This window comes from Schistocerca nitens, chromosome 1, assembly GCF_023898315.1.
Source record: "Schistocerca nitens isolate TAMUIC-IGC-003100 chromosome 1, iqSchNite1.1, whole genome shotgun sequence".
Taxonomy (NCBI): Eukaryota; Metazoa; Arthropoda; class Insecta; order Orthoptera; family Acrididae; genus Schistocerca; species Schistocerca nitens.
The window spans coordinates 1,053,969,854-1,053,997,375 of record NC_064614.1 but is presented as its reverse complement, the minus strand read 5'-3'; the positions used below and the strand labels follow the sequence as shown (position 1 = coordinate 1,053,997,375).

Sequence of the window (27,522 nt, the reverse complement as noted above, 5' to 3'; positions counted from 1 at the left end):
GATATACCTCGATTTTAGACAGTATCAATTAGCAAATACCAACTTTAAATTACATAACGCAAACATTTTTAACGGACCCGAATTTCTGCCCAGCACCTATTTTCCCTGTTAACGAACTACGAGGGATGTTAAATATTGCTTCTTAACAAGTAACTTACTTCAAATGCCGTGAGGTAAAGCTTTGTGTTGGACAGGGATTCGAACCCAGAACCTAATAAGATAGATATCGAAGCACAATCAACTGTGACATATCGCATTTTCTCGGCAGTAGCTAGATGTTTCAACCGAAATGACGAGACAAAACATTAATTTTTTCCTTCCGAGGACTCCAACCCAGCACCTATCGCTGTTATATTCTAGAGAAAACGAACGTTAAATATGGGTTTGTTGCACCAGCAGCGACATGTGACCATGTTTGAACTAGAAATAATATGACGAAGAGTTCAGTGCTGACTGGGAATAGAACCCCACACATATCGTTGTTGACCACACGCAAAGAGACGTCAGCTACCGTATTTTTCTCCACCAGCAACTCAGAATAACATCTTGAACTTACAGTGATCTCGCAAATAGTTCTGTGTCTCAATGGGAGTCAAAAACGTCAAATATCGTTAGTGTTGACAACGAATGAAAATACCATAAAAATCGAAATTATTATCCACAGCAGATACGTGTTCTCATGCTAGATCTTGATAATACATAATGAAATCTTTAGTGCCTGGCCAGGATTCGAACCCATTCACGCGCAATATGAGGAGATGTAGAGCAATCTGCAGTTTTGAACAAACAACAATTTGTAGCCGAGCTGTATTGTCACGAAGGGAACAAATTCCGCGTTAAGGGCGGTCTGAGTTGCATTCCTAGTTCAGAACCAATTCTGTCGATATACAGAAGCTCAGATAAAAGATGGAATAAGTGTCCTGTGAGCCTACACAGCGTCTGTTTCGTCACTAGAAATAAATAACTAGTATAAGAAACGATACTGGTTTCTACATGTCGCCAGTCCAGACTTTATTGTGGCTCAACCTAACGTTTACTTGGTAGAGAAGGAATATCATTTCTAATGTGAATTTCACACCACAATGACATTATATCTTCTTCACTTGGTGTAGCCAGAAGAGAATGGAATCTGTCTCTCCCTATCTAAAGTGACTGACCGAAGGTGGAATCGAACCCACACCATAGATATACGAATCTCTCATCATCCCAGGAGACCACCAAATCCTCTTCTCAGTGGCTCATTTTTCTATTATAACACCGTTGTGCCACACTGGCTGAGAATTCTGACACACAGGCTCCCTGTATTAATTTGCAGCATGTTCAGTAAATTCATTTACTTGGTTGACCGAATCATCATGAACCAGCTGCCTCGGCTACCCAGTGCATACATTCAACTTTATTTTGTAATCATCAAAATAAAATCACGAAACTGCCACCAACACAGAACTGCCAACAGTGTAGGATGCAGAAATTTAAATAGGAAGTGTTCCTTTCCACTTGAGCTACTCTATTGCACTATCTGTTTGTTGAAAACGTCGTGCGGTGCAAAAGAAAAGGTATAACTGTTTGTGTCTCATAAGTATTGACCTGGCCATATGCATTGTCCCACAGCTTTGTGGATTGCAGAAGTTCTGGAGGACTTGTTTTGACTTCTGGAGTCGTTATAAACATGTGTCAGCTAGTAGCCTGATGGTAAGTATCTCGCACGGTAAGTAAGATGTCTCGAGTTCGAATACGTTTGCTGCTATATTTTTTAAAACGGAATTCTGCTGTCTGCTAAAGGTATCAATGTAATGGAACTTGTAACATAATTCCCTTTACTTCTCAACCCAAAATAGTCGCATGTGGAAAATGGGCTAACTTCTGCGACATTTTATTCTTTTCAGGTTTAATAGACAACCAGGCAGCAGACGCATCTCGAAACTTTTGTATTATGTATGGGAAGTGTGCATCGTGCCAAAATACGTCGGAGAAGTATTTTCTGCATTAGCTGTCGTCTGGTAGTGGCATTTTATTCTTCTTGTTTGAGAGCTTTAACTCAGAACAAGTTTACTACATGCATGTAATCAATAAACCGCATGTGCATATTCAGACTGTTATAGAAAACATCAGAGAGTTCGCATATATCGTTGATGATTAATATCTCTCTCATGTTTACTATTGTTTTAACGACACTAAAGGAAACCTTACGAAAATTGTGAGCTGTATTATAAGAAATGTAATAAAACTACCCACGATAATCTTACGACGAAAGTCTGTTTTAATAAAACTGAGTATCTGTACACAAGTGCGCCTCTATCGTCACGAATTGGTAAAATACTACTCACTTAGATTTTGAGTGGGTCTGTGTTTAACTGGTATGCTGTGTCATACTCAAGATGAATGCAAATGTGGCATTTCATAAATAAAGTTATGTATTCCTAGAAACCCAAAATTTGCTTGTCAGCAGCGGAAAGAGGCGTTACCTGTTGTGCAGCATTGTAAGTTTTTCACCATGAGCCGAAAGTATTTTCTTGATATTTCTTTAGCGATGTTTGATCTGACTGCTTGTAGCTCTTTCACAGAAGGGATAAAAACTCTACACTCCATGAGACTGGAACTGCGAACCATAACAGACGCTCTTTCACAGGTCAACACGTTACCACACAGCTGGCCGAAGAACTACGAGTCTTAGCGTCCTCTTACGAGACCAATAGATGCTACAACTCGTAAATCGCTGTTTGAAGGACGAGATTAGTTGCGATTTCCACGTGCAACGACTTTCCTGGGCTGAAAACCGTAAATTTACAATCTTTTGTTACACCTCAAGCGATAATAACTCAGATTATTCAATGGAAATGACAGGTAAAATCAAGTGAACTTTGAGGCTTAATTCCGTGCACACCAGGAAGTAACTCGTCGATCGCAGAGTTGCCAAACATACATTACCTTGTTGCCAAATCTCAGTTACAATACCCGCAGGAAGAAGACGAACCGATGTGATTTTAGAGCGGGCTGGGAAGTGACCATAGCTGGTGTCTCCAAGTCGCGGCTGCAACGGCTTGGTATAGGTATTGTGTCTGATTCGCATTTCTGTAAATAGGTTTAGGGACTGGAGCATAGTTACTAATAATACTCAGAACTGACTGCAAACTAAGCATCATAAATCAGTAACTCTCATAGTTGTTTTTATATTTCTTTCGTAAGTGTACTCAAAACTAAGAAACTCATTCACAGACGTTTTCGTGCCTCGCCGATAGTCGAGCACAACAAACAAATAAAAATAAAAAAGAGTGTGTGTGTGCGTGTGTGACAGAGAGAGAGAGAGAGAAATAAAAAAAAAGAATGAGAGAGAGAGTAAAAAATTGTAAAGAAATTGAATCATGGTATGTAAAGAAATCATTCATTAAAATGACACGTTCCACATCGTTATGAAATATCGTATTCATGATCTATGAAACAACAATTAATCTAATGTAATCTAATCTAATGATATCATATTGATGACTAGCCATGAAGAGACATGAATTAACGAAGTTTTTTCCAATACCAATAACCAAATCTAAACTTGAAAATAAAAGACAACAATTTTTGTAATAAATCGCGACTTCTGTCTAGACCCTTTCGTCCCTTGTCTGATATATCTCTATTCAGAAGTAACAAAGTGTGCATGCATTTAAAGATGAAGTGCATGATGTGAAGTTCTGTGACAGAGATACGAACCCAACACGGTTCCTTCCCTGTCTACAGAATCCTTTTCATGTTAATATCAAACATCAGCAATTACCCGTAGATTACATTAAAACTAAAGTAATTGATGAAGACGTTACTTGATAACAAAAACGCGCTGCCTTTCTTCATTTACTTGCGCCTAGAAATGGCTATCGAGTACTGCCAAACCAAAAGGCAAGAGATCTTACTGCCTTCCGATATACGCCGCTGTTAGTTCTTTCATATGATTTGGTCGACATGACCTGTTTCAAGTTGTGTATCACAGACAATGTTTTAGAAAATCAATTGCTTTCCTTTGCAATAAACTGAAATATTTTCATTCTAAGCTATCCAAGTACAAAATTTTCGCAATATTAGTTCAAATTTAATATTCGCTTCTATAATGTAGGAAAGTATTTCACAGTTGCAAAACTTGCATCCGACACATAGACCTTACACTTAGTCGCTGACCATAAATTCTAGCTCAGAGTGACACCAGTTTAAGTAACCTAATGTAGCGAAGACTGTTTGCCAGTGCTCTTTCTCACCAGAAATTACGCAATTCACTCATTGGGCTCCATAAGTACACTGTAACAGTAATTTCTGTGTGTATGCAATGCATATGGATTAGAATTTAGTGGTGCTCTCTCTTCCACTTCTGTATACAATGTGCCTGACCTAAACGGACCCTTTATCATTACAGGCCCTGGGCAGTGCAACATCATACTGACAACAGTAGTGTGCTTATAGTGACAGCCTGTCTGTTCGTTTTACCTGATTTTGTAATCATTTAAATAAAACAACATGACCTTCCAGTGGGAGACATTTCGTCTCCCTTTTCCTTCCGTGAAATTTGTAGTAAGCTTTTTGCCTTCCAACCAGAGAAATGTGGCGGAGTACGGCCGGTGAATGATTCACAAACCACGATTTAGTGCCGTTAAGACGATTTCTTTAAACATTGTTGCAGCTAAAAGAATTTAGTTTCGTCTTAAATCGTTTGAATCAGCAATGTTCACAGACTTCTCAAAAAGGAAAAAAGCTCATTATCCAGGTACGAAGGTTGTAAAACAAACTTCCCACAGTTTGTGTCAGGTTGATCTTTTCGTCTGATAGCACTGTGTAAGTATTTTGTCTATGAGGTATCGCAAGTAGTGTTCCTGTAGCTGTGGGTATCATTGGTTGAAAACGAGTTTAACATCAATGGGTACAGTACTGCTAAATATTCTAAATGATTATCAACCTAAGTCTGAGTTCATCCGCAAACTGAGGCGAATTTATAATATTGAAGCTAGACTGTGTACCCTTGTCTTCCTTGAGTGGGCATTGGAAGGCGTTTACACACACGTATACAATACTATGAATACTTCGAACGCTATAGTTATCGTTGCTCTCATAAACTACTTTTGTTTTTTAATTCTTCTGGGTCTTCAGCGTGCAATATGTGTTGTAGATACAGTCTTAGAGCAAAAAATTGACCGCCGAGTCGTTCACGAAAAATGGGCAATACAGTCGTGCTCCTCTCAGAATCCTATGTCTGGCAATATGCTCGATATGGCAACATTGCAGACTGCGGCACTTCCCAGAGGAAGTCTTGACTTCAGTCTTAGTGCTTTATTCTTGACTACGACCGTAGACTTGAGGTAAAACGCGAGACTAGCTAATACGACGTCTGGTAACTAAAATCACACGTCGACAAAGTTTTTATCGCCCCTTTCCTCTCGGTGCTGAAGCTATGAGTGTAATTCAAGCGAATCTGCAATAGATTTCGCTTTCTGTCACACTGGTAATAACAGTTTGGTCCAAAATGTTTTAGCGAAAGATTTGCCGACCATCTGCCTCTGAACACCGCATGCGTCTGAGTTCTCTGGGACCCGTTTACTGCCTACCGGCGAGGGCTGAGACACTGCATTGTCTCGCCTTCCGCCGACAACGTCTGCTCCACTCCGCACTATCGACCATGTAAAATGCTTTAATGTTGTTGAGTGGTGACCCATAAAATCTGTCTACGATTTGTTCAAATGGCTCTGAGCACTATGGGAATTAACATCTGTGGTCATCAGTCCCCTAGAACTTAGAACTACTTAAACCTAACTAACCTAAGGACATCACACACATCCATGCTCAAGGCAGGATTCGAGACTGCGACCGTAGCGGTCACGAGGTTCCAGACTGAAGCGCCTACGATTTGTGTTTCACTCTTGATTGCAAAGGAGGCACAAAACCGTTTTTTGATGATTATTTTATTACACTAGAATGCAATACATCAATGTGGCACAAAATTAATTTCGTTGTTTCTGATCCAGTGCACCACAATTAAAGCGTCACATTCTGTTCTTTTTCCTTTCATGGGAGGTTCCTCAAATAATTTATTATTGTCATGGATTCATAGGTATTAGTCAAGGCACAGAGAGTAAATGCAATGTAATGTGTTTGAGTTTCTTTCTTTGATTCTCTATGGTAAATGGATGCAAAAGATTGTGTCAATACCTATCAGAACCTGCTCTATAGCTACTCAGGCAAATGGCTTCTTTTGAGGTCTATACCTTAATTAATGGTGAAATGAACGCTGTTCACAAGTGATATTTAAAATATTCAATTGGATTTAAGGCGACAAAATTGCCCATACTTGAAGCTGCCCAGAGAAAAAGTAAGTTGCTAGAGCCGCTGTTAGCAAATGTCTGCAGGGAGTTCCTAATTGCTACTGTGGAAATTTAGCATAGAGGCCATATAGTAATCAAGAGGTTCATTTCCTTCATACTTACCACCCTGGCATGTGAGTCTTAAGTGAAGAACAATATTGAAATTCGTATCACTGATGGTCGATTCGAATTTCTTCAGAGACACTGGTATTGCGTAGCAGCTTGGCTGTCAGAAAGCCAAGATCTATGACCATTAACACAATTTAGTGAGTCGAGCTACCAAGAGGATTTGATGTGTAAAGGTTTTCTTCCGATTTCGATACAGAATTTTTTCTGGAAATTCGCAGCTCCATAAAATATATCAGAAAAAAATGCTCGCATACGCTGGCCCCTACCACGGTTAGAACTGACGACTGATCGAGCCGTTCTGACCCGAGACACGGGTGGTACCACCGGGCTACGGACACACTGCTGCCTATACGTCACTCTCATCATGGTATTTGTCGCTCAGCCTCATAACGCATAGTGAAAGATGATAAAAGTTGTCACTTATGTGAAGAATAGCATTTCTTTAGACAAAAAATTGAATTTTCTGTTGGTTGGTTGGTTGGTTGGTTGGTTGGTTTGGGGAAGGAGACCAGACAGCGTGGTCATCGGTCTCATCGGATTAGGGAAGGATGGGGAAGGAAGTCGGCCGTGCCCTTTCAGAGGAACCATCCCGGCATTTACCTGGAGTGATTTAGGGAAATCACGGAAAACCTAAATCTGGATGGCCGGACGCGGGATTGAACCGTCGTCCTCCCGAATGCGAGTCCAGTGTCTAACCACTGCGCCACCTCGCTCGGTGAATTTTCTGTCTCAGTGTCTTAGTTTACATGAGGATTATCTAGCACGAGTCATTCAAATGGAAAGGGAATATCAAGCGAATTTAGCGAGTCAATTCAGTACCATACGCGGAAGTGATTGCCCTGTCACAGTGTTGCCTAATGTTTGTGACAGTGTTGCCAATTCTCAGCTGTGCTAGGAACAGCTCTGTAGCGGTATGCAAGGAGAATCCCGTGCTCGTGTCATAGGAGGATATGGAGAGGAGGCGCGGGGTTTGGTTAATATGCAGCGTTTTCTCCTACCAGTTGTGTCAAACATTCAAGTGTATAATCTTCCATGACGATTACAGTTTCCTACAAAATATATACGGATAAAACACCTTGTTACTTTGTGACAAAATATTATTTCAGTACATTAATAGTCTTTGGAAATCACTTATGCCCACCTGTCACAAAAGTAAGATAACAAACACTTTGCTCCTCAAAATCGATTGCACCTATGTGCAGTCTTGTGACGTTTAAATAAATCGTCTTAACGGCACTAAATCGTGGTTTGTGAATCATTCACCGGCCGTACCCTGCCGCATTTCACTGGTTGGAAGGTAAAAAGCTTACTGACAAATTTCACAGAAGGAAAAGGGGGACGAAATGTCTCCACTGGAAGGTCATGTTGTTTTATTTAAATGATTACAAAATCAGGTAAAACGAACAGTCAGGTTGTCACTATAAGCACACTACTGTTGTCAGTATGATGTTGCACTGCCCAGGGCCTGTAATGATAAAGGGCCCGTTTAGGTCAGGCATATTGTATACAGAACTGGAAGAGAGAGCATCACTAAATTCTAATCCATATGCATTGCATACACACAGAAATTACTGTTACAGTGTTCTTATGGAGCCCAATGAGTGAATTGCATAATTTCCGGTGAGGAAGAGCACTGGCAAACAGTCTTCGCTACATTAGGTTACTTAAACTGGTGTCACTCTGAGCTAGAATGTATGGTCAGCGACTAAGTGTTAAGGTCAATGTGTCGGATGCGAGTTTTGCAACTGTGAAATACTTTCCTACATTATAGAAGTGAATATTAAATTTGAAATAATATTGCGAAAATTTTGTACTTGGATAGCTTAGAATGAAAATCTTTCTGTTTATTGCAAAGGAAAGCAATTGATTTTCTAAAACATTGTCTGTCATACACAACTTGAAGCACGTCATGTCGACCAAATCATATGGAAGAACTAACAGCGACGTATATCGGAAGGCAGTAAGATCTCTTGCCTTTTGGTTTGGCAGTACTCGATAGCCATTTATAGGCGCAAGTAAATGAAGAAAGGCAGCGCGTTTTTGTTATCAAGTAACGTCTCCATCAATTATTTTAGTTTTAATGTAATCTACGAGTAATTACTGATGTTTGATATTAACATGTAAAGGATTCCGTAGACAGGGAAAGAACCTGTTCTTGGGAAATTACTTCTATAGTGACCAAAAGGCATCACATGATCTTCAAGTACAGTGTTCCAGCAGCGGTATGAATAAAATGATAGTAATAATAACGGTAATAATCGAATTATCCAGTAACTTCACACTTCCCAGTGGATTTTCTCGAACTAAGAAATTTGCTGAATTTGTGATAATTTCAAAATGGCTTCACATCGAGCCTATGATACCTAGAAGAGTCTTTACATCCTGCTGACATGAAAATAGCATAATCTCCGCTTCAGAAGCTTGCTTCTACTTAACCATTTCATAGACGCGCGTTTTTTCCACCGTGACTAATTTTGTAAGCTAAGCACATCATCTGTTACAGCACACTCCTGGGGCTGGGAAATGTGGCCACAATGGTCTGGCGGAACGAACTATCACAGGTGCAATGCGTGGGTTCAGTCATTTACTTTTAAGAGGCACAAACAGATTTACTTTACCCCTGGTAACATCAAGAGAAAGACGTTATAATCCAGAATCCTCATTAAACATCACGTTCCTTCATTACCAACTGGGGAGAGGCGGTTTACGCTGGTCAGTGACATAGGCGGAAGTCATGGTAAACAGAAATTTAGTCGCCAGTAAACTTACTTACATTAGAAAATTTTATTTTATTTGATGAACCGATAGCCATTTAAAGGAACAGGGCTCTTACTTTACTTGTACTTGATTGAACTAGAGACACTGAAAAATTTGGTGCTGAACTGTGAATCGAATTCGTAGCTCCTCTTTCGAGGATCTGAATCTCTCGGAACAGTATAGTTCAATCATTTCTTTCCTTTTATCAAGACTGCAATCTTCTCTAGGTCTCCTCCAAAGGTAAGTATGTGGGTCCGAATTCTGATCCAGTACAAAAATATTCATAATTTCATTTCAAGCCCTATCACGTGCACACCGGCCTGTTAGTGAAAATTAACGTACATTTTTAATGTCTGTTCATGTGTTGCCAACAATCGCAATAGGTGTCGTTATTTCTGGTCAAACATGCACACATCTTACTATTGCTGAGTAATCAACTGATACTTAAGCTATATTCGTGGATGCATGGTAGGTGTGCAGTTCGATTATCGCTTAGGCACAAAAGTTTGTATCCTTATTTTAGATTCAAACACCTAGCAGCTGGTAAGAAAAACCGATATGAACCATTTGATTTTACTTAGTTAACAGTCCGATTACGAGTTGGGTTCGTATCTCCGTCATAGAATTTCACATCATGCACTTCATCTTTAAATGCATGCACACTTTGTTACTTCAGAATAGAGGTATATCAGACATCTTTCTTGGTTAGTTAACGGGGACGAAAGAGTCTTGATAGAAGTCCCGGTTTATTACAAAAATAGTCGTCTTTTATTTTCAAGTTTAGATTTGGTTACTGGTATTAGCAAAAATTTCGGTAATTCATGACTCTTCATGGCTAGTCATCAATATGATATCATTAGATTAGATTACATTAGATTAATTGTTGTTTCATAGATCATGAATACGATATTTCTTAATGATGTGGAACGTGTCATTTTAATGAATGATTTCTTTACATGTCGTTGTTGTTGTGGTCTTCAGTCCTGAGACTGGTTTGATGCAGCTCCCCATGCTACTCTATCCTGTGCAAGCTTCTTCATCTCCCAGTACCTACTGCAGCCTACATCCTTGTGAATCTGATTAGTGTATTCATCTATTGGTCTCCCTCTACGATTTTTACCCTCCACGCTGCCCTCCAATACTAAATTGGTGATCTGTCGATGTCTCAGAACATGTCCTACCAACCGATCCCTTCTTCCAGTCAAGTTGTGCTACAAACTTCTCTTCTCCCAAATCCTATTCAATACCTCCCCATTAGTTATATGATCTACCCATCTAATCTTCAGCATTCTTCTGTAGCACCACATTTCGAAAGCTTCTATTCTCTTCTTGTCAAAACTAGTTATCGTCCGTGTTTCACTTCCATACATGGCTACACTCCATACAAATACTTTCAGAAACAACTTTCTGACATTTAAATCTATACTCTATGTTAACAAATTTTTCTTCTTCAGAAACGCTTTCCTTCCCATTGCCAGTCTACATTTTTAATCCTCTTTCCTTTGACCATCATCAGTTATTTTGCTCCCCAAATAGCAAAACTCCTTTACTACTTTAAGTGTCTCATTTCCTAATCTAATTTCCTCAGCATCACCCGACTTAATTCGATTACATTCCATTATCCTCGTTTTGCTTTTGTTGATATTCATCTTATACCCTCTTTTCAAGACACTGTCCATTCTTTACATATCATGATTCAATTTCTTTACAATTTTTTACTCTCTCTCTCTCTCATCCTTTTTGATTTCTCTCTCTCTCTCTCTCTCTCTCACACACACACACACACAAACACACATTCTTTTTTATTTTTATTTGTTTGTTGTGCTCGACTATCGGCGAGGCACAAAAACGTCTGTGAATGAGTTTCTTAGTTCTGAGTACACTTACGAAAGAAATATAAAAACAACTATGAGAGTTACTGATTTATGATGCTTAGTTTGCAGTCAGTTCTGAGTATTATTAGTAACTACGCTCCAGTCCCTAAACCTACTTACAGAAATGCGAATCAGACGCATTACCTATTCCAAGCCGCTGCAGCCGCGACTTGGAGACACCAGCTATGGTCACTTCCCAGCCCGCTCTAAGATCACATCGGTTCGTCTTCTTCCTGCGGGTATTGTAACTGGGATTTGGCAACAAGGTAATGTATGTTTGGCAACTTTGTGATCGACGAGTTACTTCCTGGTGTGCACGGAATTAAGCCTCAAAGTTCACTTGATTTTACCTGTCATTTCCATTGAATAATCTGAGTTATTATCGCTTGAGGTGTAACAAAAGATTGTAAATTTACGGTTTTCAGCCCAGGAAAGTCGTTGCACGTGGAAATCGCAACTAATCTCGTCCTTCAAACAGCGATTTACGAGTTGTAGCACCTATTGGTCTCGTAAGAGGACGCTAAGACTCGAAGTTCTTCGGCCAGCTGTCTGGTAACATGCTGACCTGTGAAAGAGCGTCTGTTATGGTTCGCAGTTCCAGTCTCATGGAGTGTAGAGTTTTTATCCCTTCTGTGAAAGAGCTACAAGCAGTCAGATCAAACATCGCTAAAGAAATATCAAGAAAATACTTTCGGCTCATGGTGAAAAACTTACAATGCTGCACAACAGGTAACGCCTCTTTCCGCTGCTGACAAGCAAATTTTGGGTTTCTAGGAATACATAACTTTATTTATGAAATGCCACATTTGCATTCATCTTGAGTATGACACAGCATACCAGTTAAACACAGACCCACTCAAAATCTAAGTGAGTAGTATTTTACCAATTCGTGATGATAGAGGCACGCTTGTGTACAGATACTCAGTTTTATTAAAACAGACTTTCGTCGTAAGATTATCGTGGGTAGTTTTATTACATTTCTTATAATACAGCTCACAATTTTCGTAAGGTTTCCTTTAGTGCCGTTAAAACAATAATAATCATGAGAGAGAAATTAATCATCAACAATATATGCGAATTCTCTGATGTTATCTATAACAGTCTGAAAATGCACATGCGGTTTATTGATTACATGCATGTAGTAAACTTGTTCAGAGTTAAAGCTCTCAAACAAGGTTTGAAGAAGAATAAAATGCCACTACCAGACGACAGCTAATGTAGAAAATACTTTTCCGACATATTTAGGCATGATGCACACTCCCCATACATAATACAAAAGTTTCGAGATGCGTCTGCTGCCTGGTTGTCTATTAAACCTGAAAAGAATAAAATGTTGTAGAAGTTAGCCCATTTCCCACATGCGACTATTTTGGGTTGAGAATTGAAGAGAATTATGTTACAACTTCCATTACGTAGATAACTTAAGGAGACAGTGGAATTGTGTTTTAAAAAATTGTAGCCATGAATGTACTCGAAATCGTGTAAATCTTTTCTACAGGTCACGGCACTTACCATTACACTACCAGCTGACACATGGGTACAACAGCTCCAGAACTCAAATACAATTCCTCCAGAACTTCCGCATTCCACAGCGATGTGAGATAATGCATGTGGCCGGGTCTAGAATTATGAGAGACAAACAGTTATACCTTTTCTTTTGCACTGCACGACGTTTTCAACAAACAGATAGCGCAATAGAGTAGCTCAAGTGGAAAGGAACTAGTGGTGGGCAGGAAATCGCGTATCTGTTAGAAATCGCAGTGACTGAGAAGTCACAGATATCACAGTAGCAACTTTACAAAATCTAACTGCGATTTCAGTCACAGTTAGCAGTCGCAAGTAGTATTTCACATTCAAAGACGTGAGCCATCTATTGGTCGAATTTAGCACTGCTTTCTGCGATTTCAGTGACAAGTCGCAACTAAGAGTCGCAAGTAGCAACTAAAAAGCGCGGTTAACAGTGGCATCTGTTAGCCGAAGTTCGTACTACGTCCATCTCTGCAGTACGCTATGGAGTCTAACTGCGATTTCCGTGACAAGTCGCAACTAAGAGTCGCAAGTAGCAGCTAAAAAGCGCGGTTAACAGTGCCATCTGTGGGTCAAAGTTCGTACTACGCCCATCTCTGCGGTACGCTATGGAGTCTAACTGCGATTTCCGTGACAAGTCGCAACTAAGAGTCGCAAGTAGCAACTAAAAAGCGCAGTTAGCACTGCCATCTGTTGAGCAAAGTTCATACTACGCTATTCGCTACCGAGTCAAACTGCGATTTCTGTGACAAATCGCAACTAAGAGTCGCAAGTAGCAACTAAAAAGCGCAGTTAACATACTTTTCCTAGTGTCATCTGTTGACCGACGTACGTACTTCGTTATGAGAGCCTTGTGCCTCACGAGATCGATGTGCTGTGTGTGCATATGAAGGGCTTATTTCAATAGTGGTACAAGTCCATTTTTGTTAATTTTGAGATATAGAGTCGTAAAGTTAAATGAGCGCTGAAAAATCTGCAGTTGAGATACCAGAAATATTCAAGCATATGGCTTCTTGCTAGAGATATACCTTTATTTATGTTTGTTTGGATCACTAATTTCAGAAGCATTATAGACAGAAAAGTGGAGGTAGTGGACTTGTACCACTATTGAAATAAGCCTTTCATATTATATGACGACATGCACATTCAGCATCAGTTATGGTTGGTCAAATACTGCTGTGACTCTGAATGTATTATATTAATAAGAAGCAACATTGCCGTTTTCTCCTGAAAATATCAAGTAACGTAACAAATGTGTTTGATTCTGCTTCCAATATGACAGTTTTGGTTAATACTCCACATGCCTACAGGACTTTGCAATGTTAACACAGCAGAACTCAGACATCTGTATAAGTGTAGAGAAATGAAAACAGTCATATGAATGCCTCACTTTTGTTACGACACAGTTCAAGACTCGGGAGAAAAGTTTTACACCTGGTGTTCTACATGGCAACTTCACACACAAGAACTTTTTGCCGACACTACTACCACCTACATAAGTAAGCTTTTCCTGTGTTACTTTCAAGTAATGCACTTAAGCTATTCCTGATTTAACTGGAAGATCTGTACTTACCACTTTCATATCAACAGCCTCAAAATGCATATTGTAGACTTCGGGATATGTTACAGGTCAGTGTCACACCAAGATTGTGGAGAAAGGGGGCGGGGGGGGGGGGGGGGCATGTCGCTCTCCAACAAGTGTTTACCAATAAGTAAGTGGCGGAAAATTATGGGTATAGGACGGCTTAAACATGTGGAAAATGAGATTTTTATTATTCACTCACTGTATTTGACATTTATTATTCCTTTAAAATCGCACAACAACTTCGATAAAACACAGCTTAATCATTCACACACTTATTTCACAATTGTTTCACTTTTAAACTGCAAATCCTCTAAGAGCTGTCTTGAATCTTCACGAGTCCCTCCCAACAGCCTTGATGTGGATAGATACGTACAGCAACCAGTAATCAGAGTCAGAACTGTGTCTGCAAAAACACAAGGATTATTAAACAATTTTTGCTGTCATTAATTACTAGAAGTATAATTGACAGAGTAGATTGCTAATATTTGCTATAATGAATATCACATTTGCAAGAACGATCTCACTGAAGTAATTAAGTCCATCGAAACGCTTAGAAACTAACCTCTCGTCTGACGAAAACGGTCTAAAGATGCAGTGGCAATTTCTTCAGATCTGTTGACAATGATATTTTCAGTTATCACTTTACTGAGTGACTGAAATGTAGTTCAGGTACCTGTGAACATAACAATATGTTAGAATTCATTTTCTAAATACGAACTATTACGGTACTGTATGGGTACTTACATATTAATTACACTATTAATATTTTCACAGTTGTTTCTTTAATACAAAATTAAAGCCAACGGAAGAAAAAACGTAAAACATACTTGCCAATGACAGGTTTGTTGCGATGCAATTTTCCGTGTTGACAGATGTAACTTTTTCATACAGTAGTAAGTCGCAGAAATCGCAGAAGTAGCAGGAGTCACAGAAATCGCAGAAGTAGCAGAAGTCACAGAAATCGCAGAAGTAGCAGAAATCGCAGAAGTAGCAGAAGTCACAGAAGTAGCAGAAATCGCGGAAGTAGCAGAAATCGCAGTGGCGGAGGGATACACGACCTATGTTCCTTAACTGCGACTCTTAACTGCGACAAATCGCAGTTAAGAATAGCAGATACTGAAAAGTAGCATTCACAGAAATCACTGATATCGGAAAATCGCAGTTTAGCCCATCACTAAAAGGAACACTTCCTATTTAAATTTCTGCATCCTACACTGTTGGCAGTTCTGTGTTGGTGGCAGTTTCGTGATTTTATTTTTGTGATTACAAAATAAAGTTGAATGTATGCACTGGGTAGCCGAGGCAGCTAGTTGATGGTGATTCGGTCAACCAAGTAAATGAATTTACTGAACATGCTGCAAATTAATACAGGGAGCCTGTGTGTCAGAATTCTCAGCCAGTGTGGCACAACGGCGTTATGATAGAAAAATGAGCCACTGAGAAGAGGATTTGGTGGTCTGCTGGGATGATGAGAGATTCGTATATCTATGGTGTGGGTTCGATTCCAACTTCGGTCAGTCACTTTAGATAGGGAGAGACAGATTCCATTCTCTTCTGGCTACACCAAGTGAAGAAGATATAATGTCATTGTGGTGTGAAATTCACATTAGAAATGATATTCCTTCTCTACCAAGTAAACGTTAGGTTGAGCCACAATAAAGTCTGGACTGGCGACATGTAGAAACCAGTATCGTTTCTTATACTAGTTATTTATTTCTAGTGACGAAACAGACGCTATGTAGGCTCACAGGACACTTATTCCATCTTTTATCTGAGCTTCTGTATATCGACAGAATTGGTTCTGAACTAGGAATGCAACTCAGACCGCCCTTAACGCGGAATTTGTTCCCTTCGTGACAATACAGCTCGGCTACAAATTGTTGTTTGTTCAAAACTGCAGATTGCTCTACATCTCCACATATTGCGCGTGAATGGGTTCGAATCCTGGCCCGGCACTAAAGATTTCATTATGTATTATCAAGATCTAGCATGAGAACACGTATCTGCTGTGGATAATAATTTCGATTTTTATGGTATTTTCATTTGTTGTCAACACTAACGATATTTGACGTTTTTGACTCCCATTGAGACACAGAACTATTTGCGAGATCACTGTAAGTTCAAGATGTTATTCTGAGTTGCTGGTGGAGAAAAATTCGGTAGCTGACGTCTCTTTGCGTGTAGTCAACAACGATATGTGTGGGGCTCTATTCCCAGTCAGCACTAAACTCTTCGTCATATTATTTCTAGTTCAAACATGCTCACATGCCACTGCTGGTGCAAAAAAACCCATATTTAACGTTCGTTTTCTCTAGAATATAACAGCGATAGGTGCCGGGTTGGTGTCCTCGGAAGGAAAAAATTAATGTTTTGCCTCGTCATTTCAGTTGAAACATCTAGCTACTGCCGAGAAAATGCGATATGTCACAGTTGATTGTGCTTCGATATCTATCTTATTAGGTTCTGGGTTCGAATCCCTGTCCAACACAAAGCTTTACCTCACGGCATTTGAAGTAAGTTACTTGTTAAGAAGCAATATTTAACATCCCTCGTAGTTCGTTAACAGGGAAAATAGGTGCTGGGCAGAAATTCGGGTCCGTTAAAAATGTTTGCGTTATGTAATTTAAAGTTGATATTTGCTAATTGATACTGTCTAAAATCGAGGTATATCCCCCTCTGTATGCCTAATCAGGAATGACTGTTAGTTTCCGTCAGTCACGAAATCTTTGCTTAGTCTGCATGAACTGGATTTGAATCCATATTCAGAACGAGACGGTTCGTCGTGTCATTTGAAATTCATACATATTCTCAACTAGATGCTCGTGAATAACTTAAAATTTTAATGTCATTTTGTGTTAAATAATAAGTACGGTATGTTACTTTGAAGAGGAAATCATGAATACGACAAACTTACTACGTGCATTACCTATCTGACGTAATAATGAGAGTGGTGACATTTCAGGTATGTCGTTTATTGTAATAAATGTGAGCTTACAAGCCTTAAGGACAGTCTTATCTGTGATAAGGTGTTCCCTGATATTTGTAGTGTCGTAGTATTACTTTACATCTTGAGTTATTGCGATACAGAGCAGTGTTTTCTAGTGGTGACTTGTTGGAACCATTTTCACTAGTCAAACGACTGTACCAAGGAGCGATTAGAGGACCTGCTATAGAGCTGCGTTATGTGGGTTGCATGCGAATCAGGCGAAATGCAATTCAGCTCGTTCGGATACTTTTGAGCACGACTGTACATACAAACCCTAAAAAAATATTTTATCTCTTTGGGACCCACGTTGGGCGCCATTTATTATATCTCTTAAAATATAATGTAACTATTTATTTAGAGGAAACACTCTCCTAGTAATTTTGTTTGTCCTTGGATTTATGGTTATCTGTTACTGATTTTTAGTGAAGTTAGTTTTTACGTTTAGCTTTTAAAAAAATACAAAAGAGATATAATAAGCAAAATAATGAATTTCGTAGGTCGCCAATTACGTATTATATCTGGTTTTATCGAGCGCCAGGCTCCCTATAAATTACTGTAAATTTAATAGCGTAGTATTACTCAGCCCCAGTTCACTGATCTGATATTATTACTATCACAGAAAGTAGACAAGTTTTAATAAAATTATTTCACTGGATTCCTTCACTTAATCTCTCTGAATATTTCTTCCGCTCCGGCTATCAGACATTGTGCTGTGAAAAAATATTTTTAAATGTACCGCGTAATGGCGGCTAATTGTTAACAGTCAGAGATCACTGTTACTCGCTCCGCAGCAGCTGGAAACATGCTAAATAATTTTCATTAAATATTCTTTTCATAAGATAAATGTGGCGTAGGTTCTTGAAATAACACACGGAGATCACTTTATACTAATATGTTCTTACTAGGATATAGTTTACGCCATTAAATATTTGCAATTACGTTACGACAGAAACAAATGCTAGCGCAGCACAATAGCTTGCGTACCTTATTCCAGCTAACAAGAACGAACAGAACAAAACAGACTAGACCGAAGAATGAGCATTGCATTGTGTTTTATTCTCTTACAAACGTAATAATACTTCTTTTAATTACTTACACATTATAATCTCATACAATAAAAATAATGTCTTTTCTGCATCTGTCGATCTATATTGTATATTTTTACAGTTAGTGTTATTACTTTTCGCAGATAAATCGATGTTTGCAGTTAATTTTGAGTCACAAACAGTCATTTTTATTTATGTTTCACCTCGATAATGGTGAACATTGCAAAAGGGACACTACACGGCCGTGCCAGGATAGTGAAAATGATAGTGATTATAATTAGCTGGTAACAATTCTAATAAGCAACTATAATTCGATATACTTGACAGGATGGCGAAAATAGTTGTAATTCTGATGAATCGGCCTAGCGCCGATCGTATTCAGCACACAGTGGGGTAGGAGACTAGAAATGAAGCGGATATGCTAAGTAAACAGCAAGTGTCACATCCTGAAAATGGCAGACATGGGAAAAAAGGCTCTAAGCACTATCGGACTTAACTTCTGAGATTAGCAGTCCCCTAGAACTTAGAACTATTTAAACCTGAGTAACCTAAGGACATCACAAACATCCATGACCGAAGCAGGATTCGAACCTGCGACCGTAGCAGCAGCGTGGTTCCGGACTGAAGCGCCTAGCCATGGCAAAGTAGAAGTAACTGATGATGAGTCAAGTGGGGAAGTAACTGAGATCATGGGTGGCGATGAACAGGACGAATTAGTTTATGTAGATCCGCACACACTCATAGAGGATCGAAGGTTACAAGATAGTAACAAATGTAACATGAAAAGGTCAGTGCATCAGTACTACGTACAGGGGAGACAGAATCGGCAGTGATAAAGGAAACAGGGAAAGAGTGTATGTAATGGCAACAGGAAAGGACAGTAAACACGACGGCGAATTTGGTGTGTTCGAATTTTTGCAGGAACTAAGTCGGGAAAATTAGCGTACGGCAAAAAATAACCTTCCAAAAAATATCAAAAATCTGTCAAGAAATATCGGATAGTCAAAAACAAACCCGACAAGTGATTCGAGAAAACCGACAAGAGATTCGAGAGACAAAAGAAGTGCTAAATGAACAGCTAGATGGTATAAGAAAACTGACATCACAACAAGAACTCATGGAGAAAAATATCCGTGAGGTCCAGAAAGAAATGACGATAATCCGAGGCGAACTGAACAGCTTACACGACGAAAGTCAAAAGAATGTCGAGAGCACTAACTAAGAGATACGTAAAGTCAAAATAATCACGACTAGGGCTTCTCATAGGTCGAGAGAAGCAATAGAAGAAACGGTTGCACGTCAGCAAACAACATATACCACGCTACACAACTTCAACAATAGAATTCTAACAATTGAATCAAAAAACAAAGTACAATTATAACGGCTGAAATCAAAAATATTGCAAAGTGTAGAGGAACACAGTGATAGCTGCAGCATGAACTCAGAGTCCATAAACCCCTCTGTAACCTTACAAGATTTGAATAAAAATCTTCTTGAAGTAAATGCGAGTAAGACATGGAACGTCCGAACTGTGGAGAGTGACCAAAGACCACCGAACAGTACTATTAAAAACAGGTTACGTGAAGTGAGAAAACAAGGCGAAAAGACATCTGGAGCCGATAATGAGTGTAATGTAGGACCTACAAAACCCCAGTTGGTAGATCACGCCATCAAACGTACATAACAGTAATAGACAATCTACATTCAAAATTACGTGAATTACGAGACGTAACATCAGGTTCAAAAGAGTAGAAATGATAATGCCGCAAAAATATCCGACATGGTAACCTATGCAGGCAGATGTCAAGCTAGACAAGTCACAGGCATACAAGTACCAACGCAATATGCATCAAGGCACAGTATAAAACAGTATATGCCGTATAGTAGTCTGATGGCGTTAGCAAGGCAAGACGTAGAACGGATAACGGGCATAAGTCGAGGACACAAAAACATACCTGGAAAAGGCAGGTTGCTAACTACAGGACAAGTAGAACCCAGGTAAATGCGTACCATTAACACGATGCAGTAGGCACCTAGAAAGCGCGCGATATCCGATAGTGGTTCAACAAATAGAAAGTAACAATATGGACACAACAGTTGGAAGATGGGGTACGATGGTCGAGTCAGTACCACATGGTGGGACAATAAATTTTAGTAACGACCGTTTCTTAAGAGTGAGGACGTTTCAGCGTTGTAAAGAAGATAGAAACACATTACATCCACAGACCGTCATAAATCAGTTCCAAGTAGGTTTACCGGAACATTTGCACTAGCGTATAGATTGGACATGATAAGCGCTCACGTGGAAAGTGTTGTAACAGATGGTTCAAATGGCTCAGAGCACTATGGGACTCAACTGCTGAGGTCATTAGTCCCCTAGAACTTAGAACTAGTTAAACCTAACTAACCTAAGGACATCACAAACATCCATGCCCGAGGCAGGATTCGAACCTGCGACCGTAGCGGTCTTGCGGTTCCAGACTGCAGCGCCTTTAACCGCACGGCCACTTCGGCCGGCGTTGTAACAGAAACTGTGCAGAAAGTTGCAAGGAACTGCACGTCATATGACGACTTTAGAACATCTTTCCTTGGAATGTACTGGTCAGCGGAGGCACAAAATCGTATAAAGTATGAGTTGCTCCGAAAGACTGGTTTTCGAACATTCTGGTAAGAAGAGACCAGTGAAATATTTTGAGAACATACGTCTCTGCATGATGAAACGCCCGAATCATTAGGGCAATCAAAGGAATGATGGCACTAGTAGAATACAACAGGAGTTGGTGATAGGACCACCAAATCAGGGACGTCGTCGAATTGACAAGACGCGGAAGTGAAAAACCAGAATGACAAAGGGGTAGTACTCCCATCCACACTCAGAAACGAAAGTGGGAGATTCCTGACAATTATTTATGGAGCACAAAATGAAAAAAACGATGCACATGGAATAGAGATGGGGTAAACAGATAAAATCTCATTTTGGTACACAGAAGAGTGGGAATCTAGTGATAAGGAGGATGATCTCCTTCCATTAACAATAGAACAAATAGAGGATGCTGCCGGCTTACCAGGTGCAGAAGTATGAAACCAGAATTTCCCTATAGATGGTGCTAGCCGTCAGTGTAGGGCCTGTGAGACCACGTCTGCAGCGCCATCTGCTTCCTGTAACGGCTGACGACGAATTTCAACGCACTTTAACCCAAATTCCGTACATTAGTATCTCTTTCAAACCCCTAAACATGTCGAGTTTTGTGCCTACGAACTACGATTTGTGGACGGGGTTGGTTTCTCACAGCAAAACGGGTCAGGGAAACGATCGAGGCGTTCAGTTGGGAAATACTATGGCATGCGGCTTATTCTCCAGACTTGACCCCGTACAATTATCATCTATTTGCAGCACTGGGACACGCTTCAATTCGTATGAAAATGTACAAAAATGGCTCACTGACTGGTTCGCTTCAAAAGAATAACCGCTTTTTGCCGGGCATTCACAGCCTGCTGGAGAGGTGGAAGAAATGTATAAACAGCAACAGAGATTATTTTGAGCGAAATTCTGGTTTCATAATTAGTGAAGTTCGGTGGCAGGAGGAACAAGACTTTTGGTCAGGTGATTACAGGGTTATAAATACAAAATCAAATACGGGTAATGCAGGAGTAGGTTTAATAATGAATAAAAAAATAGGAGTGCGGGTTAGCTACTACAAACAGCATAGTGAACGCATTATTGTGGCCAAGATGGACACAAAGCCCATGCCTACTACAGTAGTACAAGTTTATATGCCAACTAGCTCTGCAGATGATGAAGAAATTGATGAAATGTATGACGAGATAAAAGAAATTATTCAGGTAGTGAAGGGAGACGAAAATTTAATAGTCATGGGTGACTGGAATTCGTCAGTAGGAAAAGGGAGAGAAGGAAACATAGTAGGTGAATATGGATTGGGGGTAAGAAATGAAAGAGGAGGCCGCCTTGTAGAATTTTGCACAGAGCATAACTTAATCATAGCTAACACTTGGTTCAAGAATCATAAAAGAAGGTTGTATACCTGGAAGAATCCTGGAGATACTAATAGGTATCAGATAGATTATATAATGGTAAGACAGAGATTTAGGAACCAGGTTTTAAATTGTAAGACATTTCCAGGGGCAGATGTGGATTCTGACCACAATCTATTGGTTATGAACTGCAGATTGAAACTGAAGAAACTGCAAAAAGTTGGGAATTTAAGGAGATGGGACCTGGATAAACTGAAAGAACCAGAGGTTGTAGAGAGTTTCAGGGAGAGCATAAGGGAACAATTGACAGGAATGGGGGAAAGAAATACAGTAGAAGAAGAATGGGTAGCTCTGAGGGATGAAGTAGTGAAGGCAGCAGAGGATCAAGTAGGTAAAAAGACGAGGGCTAATAGAAATCCTTGGGTAACAGAAGAAATATTGAATTTAATTGATGAAAGGAGAAAATATAAAAATGCAGTAAATGAAGCAGGCAAAAGGGAATACAAACGTCTCAAAAATGAGATCGACAGAAAGTGCAAAATGGCTAAGCAGGGATGGCTAGAGGACAAATGTAAGGATGTAGAGGCTTGTCTCACTAGGGGTAAGATAGATACTGCCTACAGGAAAATTAAAGAGACCTTTGGAGAGAAGAGAACCACTTGTATGAATATCAAGAGCTCAGATGGCAACCCAGTTCTAAGCAAAGAAGGGAAGGCCGAAAGGTGGAAGGAGTATATAGAGGGTTTATACAAGGGTGATGTACTTGAGGACAATATTATGGAAATGGAAGAGGATGTAGATGAAGATGAAACGGGAGATAAGATACTGCGTGAAGAGTTTGACAGAGCACTGAAAGACCTGAGTCGAAACAAGGCCCCGGGAGTAGACAACATTCCATTAGAACTACTGATGGCCTTGGGAGAGCCAGTCATGACAAAACTCTACCATCTGGTGAGCAAGATGTATGAGACAGGCGAAATACCCACAGACTTCAAGAAGAATATAATAATTCCAATACCAAAGAAAGCAGGTGTTGACAGATGTGAAAATTACCGAACTATCAGTTTAATAAGTCACAGCTGCAAAATACTAACGCGAATTCTTTACAGACGAATGGAAAAACTGGTAGAAGCGGACCTCGGGGAAGATCAGTTTGGATTCCGTAGAAATGTTGGAACACGTGAGGCAATACTAACCTTACGACTTATCTTAGAAGAAAGATTAAGAAAAGGCAAACCTACGTTTCTAGCATTTGTAGACTTGGAGAAAGCTTTTGACAACGTTAACTGGAATACTCTCTTTCAAATTCTGAAGGTGGCAGGGGTAAAATACAGGGAGCGAAAGGCCATTTACAATTTGTACAGAAACCAGATGGCAGTTATAAGAGTCGAGGGGCATGAAAGGGAAGCAGTGGTTGGGAAAGGAGTGAGACAGGGTTGTAGCCTCTCCCCGATGTTATTCAATCTGTATATTGAGCAAGCAGTAAAGGAAACAAAAGAAAAATTCGGAGTAGGTATTAAAATTCATGGAGAAGAAGTAAAAACTTCGAGGTTCGCCGATGACATTGTAATTCTGTCAGAGACAGCAAAGGACTTGGAACAGCAGTTGAACGGAATGGACAGTGTCTTGAAAGGAGGATATAAGATGAACATCAACAAAAGCAAAACGAGGATAATGGAATGTAGTCAAATTAAATCGGATGCTGCTGAGGGGATTAGATTAGGAAATGAGACACTTAAAGTAGTAAAGGAGTTTTGCTATTTAGGGAGTAAAATAACTGATGATGGTCGAAGTAGAGAGGATATAAAATGTAGACTGGCAATGGCAAGGAAAGCGTTTCTGAAGAAGAGAAATTTGTTAACATCGAGTATAGATTTAAGTGTCAGGAAGTCGTTTCTGAAAGTATTTGTATGGAGTGTAGCCATGTATGGAAGTGAAACATGGACGATAACCAGTTTGGACAAGAAGAGAATAGAAGCTTTCGAAATGGGGTGCTACAGAAGAATGCTGAAGATAAGGTGGGTAGATCACGTAACTAATGAGGAGGTATTGAATAGGATTGGGGAGAAGAGAAGTTTGTGGCACAACTTGACTAGAAGAAGGGATCGGTTGGTAGGACATGTTTTGAGGCATCAAGGGATCACAAATTTAGCATTGGAGGGCAGCGTGGAGGGTAAAAATCGTAGAGGGAGACCAAGAGATCAATACACTAAGCAGATTCAGAAGGATGTAGGTTGCAGTAGGTACTGGGAGATGAAGAAGCTTGCACAGGATAGAGTAGCATGGAGAGCTGCATCAAACCAGTCTCAGGACTGAAGACCACAACAACAACAACTTTTACATCTGGTAGATTGCCTAATACAAATGTCTGAGCCATATTGGGGAGACCTAAGGACATCACACACACCCATCCCGAGGGAGGATTCGAACCTGCGACCATAGCGGTCACGCGGTTCCAGACTGAAGCGCCTAGAACCGCACGGCCACACCGGCAGGCTTGGGGGAGGAGTGCAGGACTTAAGGCAGAAATCTTGACTATAAAAAATTGGTTTTGCTGTCCCTTTACGTTGTTAACAGTTATCCTCTGCACATGCGTAATAATACACTGTTCAAAACAAGCATTGCCGCCACACTCTTTACTTACTGTTCGGTACCGATTCAACCTAAATCCACGCACGTTCGCAAATCTGTAGGTGGTGCAAAACTTTTTTGGATCAGTTTAGTCTCGCGGCCACGCAGGCACAAGCCACGTGCTGTCCTATCGAAAATGACAAACACAGGCCAACAATGTCCAAACAGCAGTCGGTACGCCTGACCTGGTTCACCGCTGCAACATTGTCCGCCGCACTCTACAAACAATCCAACATTCAAGAAAATAAAAACGTCATACACCGCTACGCATTCTTGCTCTAGTAACGAACGTGATATGTGTACAAAGTAGCCAGTGATTTTTCTCCAGTTTTCCATTCAGACAGAAAGACACACACATTTTATTTGCAGCTTCGAGGTGATATGTGTGAAACTTTATAGTGAAAGGTATGTAATTATTTTATGTCATTTATTTGTGATAAATCTCCTAGCTCAATACAGACTGTTCTCAGTAGTTCATTGAAGAACGTAAATGTAATTAAGTTCCCAGTTCTCAGTGAGACTTTTGTGGAAACGGGGGAGGGGGGAAGGGGGGGGCTGGGCTATGGCGTAGCCGAAATTATTTGCAAAAACACGTCAGTTATTTCCGATACAGTGAAAATACTTTTGATTTAAAGGGGGCACCAAATCTCAATGCAAAAGCGAGCGACAAAACAGTGCCTGGGTCTACAGTGGAATACTCAGAGCTCGACTGAGTGGCCGTGTCAGAGACCAACAGGTCAGCCCCAAGGATTCAAGTAGGAGAAAGCGAAGAAATGTTCCAGAAATAATTAACAACGATCTGTGAATAAGCTGTAGTGAACTCGGGAAATTATTTTGTGGCATCGGATACCGTGAACATTACCAATGAGGTCGCCCCACGCTGGGCACCAAAAATGTAGTGAACTGTGAATTCTTCTCTCTGCTGTCGGACGTGAAATGACGAGCAGATGACTGATGTGATTGCTCCACGTTAGGAGACCACAATTAATAAATAATTAAATGAAATCACACACAAAGGATATAAAATTAAGGGTTCATGTATGAATGTCACAGATTGCTTAATGATCAAAACAAGAAAGAAATGTATTTATTTTCGTGCTTTTTACACAAACCAAAAGAAAATTATAAATCTCAGGACGATTTGACTGGGAGTGGACACGACTCAGTTATTAAGGGGAAAGAGGAGGGAACGAATCGTCTCACCATTCTTTGTTATCATTCGTCGTATTCTGCTGTCGGTGGCAGGCGCTGCGTCGGTACGGCGCATCGTCTCGGAGCTGTGCTGAGCGAGGCGCCTGCCCTCATCAGCAACTGCGGCATTACGATGGGTCCCAGGTACGATCTCCGCGCTGTCTGCCCGTTGTTGGTTGTGTAGCCGATGCTGTGCTATCACAGCGTCGGAAGGCGGATGTTGGCGATAGGTGGAAGAGCGCCCATTTCCTCTCGCTTCTGTGGTATCCCCACGACTCCCATTCTTGCTTCTCCTCCATCTCCTCAGCTCCACCCCTATTCGAAATATTCTTTCGGTGTTTTCATTGGCGGACGAATTTTTTTTTTTAAAGGATTCAAATGTTTCTGAGCACTATGGGACTTGACTTCTGAGGTCATCAGTCCCCTAGAACTCAGAACTACTTAAACCTAACTAACCTACGGACATCACACACATCCATGCCCGAGGCAGGATTCGAACCTGCGACTGTAGCGGTCGCGCGGTTCCAGACTGTAGCGTCCAGAAACGCTCGGCCACCCCGGCCGGCACGAAATTTTCAATGCAGCCCATTGACAGTTCGCCGTTACATCGCCACGCCTCTCCGTATGGGATGGAAATTTCCAATCTGGCGTGGGCTGGCGTTGCCTCGTGAATTGGAATCTTTCTCGCGATTTTACATTCTTAAGATGGTTTCATGCATTCTGAGGCTGTTGGGAGAGCAGCTACACATCACTTCTTTATAACTGCTCTCCCTGCGTGAGACCTGGACAGACTCATGTTTGGGCTCCGTCTCAAAATCTGCCAGCATCCGTGATTTATAAGGAATTTCCTGACTATAGGAAAAACACCTTCTTAAGAACGCTGATTCTTTCACACGCCTCCCTGCACAAATTTCCCACGCTTTGTGTACGCTCCTCGCTGTGCCCATGCGGTACTGGAAATGTCGGCACATTCCTGTTTTCTAAGGCAGGTAAAGTGACTGCCGCCAGGCCAGAAGAACTCAGATGCTTTCGCGCGTACATTCTTGGCGTTCAGTCCTAATGGCTGCAGATGTCCATCAGTCCTCGGCATGCTTCTCGTTGTCAGACAGGCCCTTCGCACCGTGTTCCTCCTTGAGCGAGGCGCAGACTTCCGCCCCAGCTTCTCGCTGCGTCCTTGCAGAGTGACTGCACTCCCCGGAGGGCTCACCACAGTGTGTGCGGCTCGACCGCTCGTGGCGCGTTGGTGAAAGTGGCCACGGTCAGACGTATTGCACAGCTCCTTGTCATGAGTATTAAGCTTCTAACAGGGAAAGTTGAAAGTCATGGCAAAGTGGCCCATCTATGTTCACATGAACCATTGCACATTCACTTCAAAGAAAACAAAAAATCTTCTCTCCCTAACAGTTACAATAACACTTCATTCACTGATGTGGGATACTGTGGGGATATTACATTTTCAGTTGTGCCCTAGGGT

At 40.6% G+C, this 27,522-nt stretch overlaps 1 long non-coding RNA gene across 1 annotated transcript; it reads right to left on the bottom strand.

Moving 5' to 3' along the window:
- Positions 1–14,407: 14,407 nt before the first annotated feature.
- On the bottom strand, positions 14,408–15,273 carry LOC126238086 (uncharacterized). The gene is made up of 3 exons (XR_007545244.1): positions 15,029–15,273; positions 14,764–14,874; positions 14,408–14,604 (listed from the first exon to the last, which is right to left on the bottom strand). It is a non-coding gene; the product is annotated as an uncharacterized LOC126238086 (long non-coding RNA).
- Positions 15,274–27,522: the final 12,249 nt, after the last annotated feature.